Raw genomic sequence first — 6802 nt, forward strand, 5'->3', positions numbered from 1 at the left:
TGTAAAGACTGAAGCAAAAACATTATTTAACCTTTCATAAAGGTTATAAACATTATAAAAAATATTTTGGATGGTTTGAACCCAGTTTTCTTATACTTTTTCTATTATTCCATGTTGCTTCATTTTAAAAGCAAGATTAACAGATGTAAATGAAGAAAAAAATGATAAATAGAATGAGACTTAATCTATAGTGTATTATTTTAGAACACGTAAAATGAGTTCTTTTAAGTGTAATATGCCAAACCAATACAGGCAATGGTTTATGTGGTAAGGCATTTGGAACTAGTGGTCACAGGTCATTATGCAATTGGGGTTCAAATGATGTTCTTTTGAATGAGAATGGAAAAACATGCACCCTAAAAGATCTTATATTTGTGATTAAGAACAAAGTACATGCCATAAGCAATATTAAATAATCTGGTCACATTTCTGAAAATGGGATGTTATTTTATAGTGCATGGATGCTATGGTTTGTGCAGTGTATCTTTGGAAGTTTTGCTGAGCACAGAGACCAAAACTTGCTCATCTGATGGTTTTAATGACCTACCTGGAGAACAGGGAGTGTTGATTAAATGATATTTTATTAGTGAGCAGTTTTGTCTAGCTGTGGAAATTTCAGGAGCTTTGGAACCAATATGTGTGCAAATGCTATTTACAAGATGTGTAACTTCAGAAAATTTACTAAATCTCTCAGGCTTCAGGCTCTTTGAATGATAATGTATGGCAGTAATAGCTCATACTTAAAATGTCAGGCACATAGGAAATTTTCAGTCTTATTAGTTCTATTCTGTCCACCTCCTTTCACTACTTGTTTAATTTATGCTGCTTTCAGAATCTGAAAGGATCTCTCTTTTTTCTCCTTTCTCCAGTTACAGGTTAATCTCTCCCAACATTTTAGTAATATATTTATATATGTGATTATCATGGAAAATATGAAAACATTTATGTCAGTGGTTTGGTTTCTATCTTACATACTCTTCCTGATAACTTCAATAGAATTAACTTGTTCCACCCTGTTAGATGGAAGAGGGAAGGAGAAATCTTATCCCATATTTAGAGTTGACAGAGCAGAAAGCAAAAAGTAAAATGAGGAGGGGGGAGGGAAAGGGAGGAAGGGAGGGAGAGGGAGGGAAGGTGGGAGAGGAAGGGAGGCAGGGAGAGAGTGAGCAAGTGAGCACACACTATTGAGATTGATTGAGAGAGAGAAAGAGATCTACATGCTGACCAGGAGCAATTCCCATTATTGAACAAAAAGCAAGAAGTGTGACTGGGAAGCTTCTGGGACTTAATTTCAGTAGAAAAAGAAAATTACAGAAAAAGCACAGAAAACTCCTAAAATATCAATACATGATATGGGTAAGAGCTCCTCATTTAGATAAACTGAGTAATTAATTACTGAAACAAAAACCAAGACCATCATCTGTGAACCAGCTTATTTCAAACAATTAATTATTCTCTGTCATATAGTTGAACACAGACCAATTGTATAGAGAGACTGCTCTGGAGCACTTTTGAACAGAAGAGCTTGTGCTGAACACTGACATTACATCTCTGAGAGAAATCATTGAAGACATTTAGCTGAAGGATTAGCAAAACTGCCCTAGTTTTTAATGTATATTTTCATGTTTATTGAAATATTATATTAATATCTAACTTGACTATTTTCAATATATTGGGTGTCTGTCTGTCTATCTATCTATCTATCTATCATCTATCCTTTTTAGGGTCTCCCTCTGTCATCCAGGCTGGAGTGCAGTGGTATGACCTTGGCTCACTGTAGACTCAAACTCCTCGGCTCAAGTGATCGTCCCACCCCAGCCTTCAGAGTAGCTGGGACTACCAACACATGCCACCACACCTGGCTGTATTTTTTTTTTTTTGTAGAGACAGTGTCTCACTATGTTGCCCAGGCTGGCCTCAAACCCCTGGGCTAAAATGATCCTCCTACCTCAGCCTCTCAGAGTGTTGGAATAATAGATATAAGCCATTGTGCCCAGCCTATATTTAAAATTTGCTTAATTAAAAAAAAAAAAAAAAAAGCAAACCTCTATTTGCTTGAATGTTATTACCTTCTGACTTTAAAACAAATTCTACAATCAAAAAGGTATAAGTGTGGGTCATGGTAGTTTATACCTGTAATCTCAGCAGCTCGGGAAGCCCAGGTGGAAAGATCACTTGAGCTAGAGAGTTCAAGACCTGCCTGGGCAACATAGTGAGATCCCCTTTCTACAAAAAGAAAAAGGTTAGCTGGGGATGGCGGGAGGCTGAGGCAGAAGGATCACTTGGGCCCAGGAAGTTGAAACAGCAATAAGCCTTGATCATGCCACCATACTTCAGAGTGAGACCTTGTCTCAAAAACAAAACAAAACAAAACAAAAACTAAAAAGCTGCAACCAGCTACCCTATGCTATCAAAAATATCAACAGATAATCTATAATCAAGAGCCTTTGAATCCTTTGAATTCCAGATTTAAAAAATTCTTGGAGATAAAAGCCACCTATTAATAGCTAATATTAAGATACTTTTATATGCAGAAAATCTAAATGAGACTGGGAAAACAAATAAGCTTTTCTGAGCACTCACTTTGTGTTAAGCATTGTGGTAGTGTATTATAGGTTATCCTATTAAATTGATTAAGTGGCTTCATTGCTTTGAAACCAGTCCCTTAAAACTCTGCAATGTCAGGAGAAAGTCATATCAATATGATCACAAGAAGTTGGTTATTTTTCTTTTTCAATTTTTATTTTAGATTTAGAGGGTACATGTGCAGGTTTGTTACCTGTGTATACTGCCTGATGCTGAGGTTTGGGGTATGAACCATTCTATCACCCAGGTACTGAGCATAGTACCCAAAGGATTGCTATGTTCTTAGCATTTCTTATTACTTTAAAATTCTTTACTCAAATGCTTATCTCTAGCCCCAGATTTCAGGAATACTTCTGTTTGGCTACATAAAGACAAGACTATGCCAGGAATAGATTAGATGCTATTACCCACTTTGGAAATTCGTTATACCAGGTATATTTTCTTGATGCTCATGCGTAACTTCCATTAGTGTTAATGAGAGTTGCATTCATGCATGGAGTAGATAATAGATCCATTATCTCCAAAGGGCAGTTTCCGTTTTCATATGTTGTTCAACTTATGTTACATGCTTCCTTTTTGTCTGTATTACAGACTCACTCCTTTATTTATAGAAAGGGGTATGTAACTGTGAGATTGAACACCTTTGCTGGAAATGTCTTCAGAACAGTTTTTAGGCCATGATTGTGTGGAACTATCATAACTATTTTTTGAAGTCTCTCTTATTGTAAAACTGTTAACATTCTGGATGCGTTTGGATTCAATAAAATAATTTTGATATACATTAGACAATCACTGCAGTACTTACTGAATCAATTGTTCACATTTGCCACCATTTTCAAACCTACAGGAAGTAGTTTCCCCAGCAACTTAGTCTGAAGTTTGAGTAGAAGGGAAAATAAATTATTCATGAAAACAAGTCTTTCTATAATGTTGGGTCAAGATGTATGGACACAACTAAAATATTTTGGAGTGACTTTTGTCTAATTTTATTTTATTTTGTTTTGTTGAGACAGAGTCTGGCTCTGTCACCCAGGCTGGAGTGCAGAGGTGTGATCTTGGCTCACTGTTACCTCCACCTCACAGGCTCAAGCCATCCTCCCACCTCAGCCTTCCAAGTATCTGGGACTACAGATGTATGCCACCAGGCCTGGCTAAGTTTTGAATTTTTTGTGAAGATGGGGTTTCGCCATCGTACCCTGGCCGGTCTTGAACTCCTGAGTTCGTGCAATCTGCCCACCTCGGCCCCTCAAAGTGCTGGGGTTACAGGTGTGAGCCACTGCACCCAGCCGAAAATATTTTGTTTTTAAAATGTAGCTTAAGTCTTAAAAGAAAATAGAGAAAAGAAAGGAATTGTAATATTTTTGACTATCGTTATCAGGATAGGTTTAAATAACAGTAAAAATTAATCATGAAGATTGTACAATTGTTTCCTATATTCCCCACTTCCATATGGATTTCCTCTTACATATTCCTTCATCACTGCTATGGATGATGAAATGAACCTGCCATCAACAAGATAATTATTTATTATTATAGGCCATAAAATGTTAATACTTTACTGTCTAGTGGTAAACAATACTATATTGAACAAATAAAATACCACTTACATAACATTCCTTCAATGTTATTTTGTTGTAAAATGTTAATAAAACAGCTTTTGATGTTTGTCATTGCTTTACAATAATTAATGTATAAATGATATTTCCATTTAAACGATAAGAGTGTGGAAAATAATGAATCCCTACTGATACACCTCCCAAACCTGTTCCCTTTTTAGTTGTCCTCTGATGGAAATATGGCAGATGTATTCTCATGGCTTCAACCCACTTCTTGAAGACATCCTGATTCTTTTACTCACAACCTTCTGCTAATATATTAAAGGGCCCTAAATCTTATATGATTGTGGGCTCTAAATCCAATATGACTGTCTTCCTTTTAAGAAGAGGAAAACTTGGATATAGTCTCAGACACATTGGGGAGAAGACCATGAGAAGACAGAGGCAGAGATGGGCATGATGTATTTATAAATTGAGGAATGTCTAGTATTGCTGACAACCATAGAAGAGGCAAGGAAGAATTTTTCCCGGAGACCTCAGTGGAACCATAGCCCTGTCTACACCTTATTTTTTTCTGCTTCCTAGCTTCTAAAACTATGAAAGAACACCTTAATGTTAATTTAGCCACTCAGTTTGTGGCATTTTTTACCATAGCCCTAGAAATCTAATATACCTGTTAAGATGGTGTATGACAAATTTCTCTACTGTAAAGCTACTATAATGCCCTCATTTTCACACAAATCACTAAATCCAGTCCACATTCAAGGGGAAGGGGATTAAGCTTTATCATCTAGAGGAAGGGGTATCAAATAAGTTGTGGACACATGGTAAAACCACCACAATAACGAATAAATGCTTTTGGGAAATATGTCAAATCTTTGCAAATACCCTATTTTTCTTAAAGAGCGTGCTCAGTAATTTTAGTATTCATCATTGGATTTTGCCTGCAACAGTTATTAGTGTAGTGTTCTAATGGTGATTTTCTATTTGCGTTATACCTTCTTTATTTACTAATTAGAATTCTTCTCTGAAGAGATTGTTTGTTTTCCTTATTTATTCAATTATTTATATCAGAATGGATATATGAATATATATTGTATCTTTGGCTTTATAATTCAGTGTGATCTTCATTTATTGCAATTACAGAAGTGGTTCCAGGTTTGATCATTGGGAACTTTGAATGTTTCACTTCTGTGCGTGTTACAGGACTGTCACCTCTTCTCCCTCTCTTCAGTACATTCTAACTTTCTCTTACTACAAGATACTCTGGGATTATCATGCATTTCCTCAGCTCCAGTTGCAGAATCATAACTGATGTATTGTATACATATCTATTTTACGACACCTGTCTATCCTTAGGCATTGTAGAGTAAATGTAAGTTCTCACTAATACCTCTGAAGCATATTCAGCACCACAAGGCTCATTCTAGCCTTTCTTCTTTCCTTATTTGTAACATTTTTCTCTGGCAGAGAGAAACTGTGTCCTGTTATGTACAATTTATTTAGTTATATGTTCAACTCTAGATACATGTGAAGTAGTTTTAGAATTGCTAACGCATATTAGCAATTCAAAGATTGTGAGGAACCAATTTATGAACAAGAGAATAGTTGTGTACTGTTCTTTTTGTCTTTAGCCTTACACTATCCAATCAAATGCTGTTCAAAAGTTATTTAGGTCAGTTCCTTTCCTCCTCCATGCCCTTCAGTAAAGCCGTCATATGCATGTAATTTAATAAGATTTGTCACAGTCTACATTCCATCTTGTGATCCCCGACATCCTTGTTGATTCTTTTAAATTTACAAACAGTAAAGTTAAATATTTGTTGCTTATAATTCTTTGTTATGACAAATGCATAGAGTCATGTATCAACCATACCAGTACTATGTAGAAAAGTTATATCACCCCAAAAAGTCCCTCCTGCAGGTCCCTTTGGAGGCAACTGTTTCTTTTACTCCCAACCTCTGGTATCACTGATCAATATAATCACACAATGTGTATCCTTCTGTTTTAAATTATTTTGCTTAATGCAACATATTAAAAATTATCAATGTTATTTTAATCCTGAGTACTATTTCGTTGTATGGATGTAGCAACATTTACTCGTTGAAGTACATCTGTGTAAATACTGGAAGTGGAATTGTTGGGTCATATGGTAAGTGTATATTTCACTTAACAAAAAATTACCTGTCTTCCAAAATGACTATACTAATTTTGCATTTCCACCATCAATGAATGAAGATCTGTGTTTCTTAGATCCTTACCAGCATTTGATATAGTCAGGTTTTCTTTCCCTCACTCCATTTCTCCTATCCTCCCTTCCTTCTTCTCTTCCTTCCTTCCATTCCAATAGATTTCTAGAGTATTACATGTAGTTTTATTTTTCCATTTTTCTAATGACTAATGTGCCAAGTGTCATTTCATTGGCTTATTTGCTATCCATATATCTTTTTTGGAGAAGTGTCTGTTCAGATCTTTTGCCTATTTTATTTTATTTTTTTAGAGATGAGATCTCAGTATGTTGCCCAGGCTGCAGTGTCATGATTATTCACAGGTGATAATACAATGCACTGTTGTCCTGAATTCATGGACTCAAGCATCTACCTGCCGCAGCCTCCTAAATATCTGTGACTGTAGGCCCTTGCAACTGTGCCTGACTTTT

Source organism: Cebus imitator, unplaced genomic scaffold (genome assembly GCF_001604975.1).
Source record: "Cebus imitator isolate Cc_AM_T3 unplaced genomic scaffold, Cebus_imitator-1.0 Scaffold133, whole genome shotgun sequence".
NCBI classification, from domain to species: Eukaryota; Metazoa; Chordata; class Mammalia; order Primates; family Cebidae; genus Cebus; species Cebus imitator.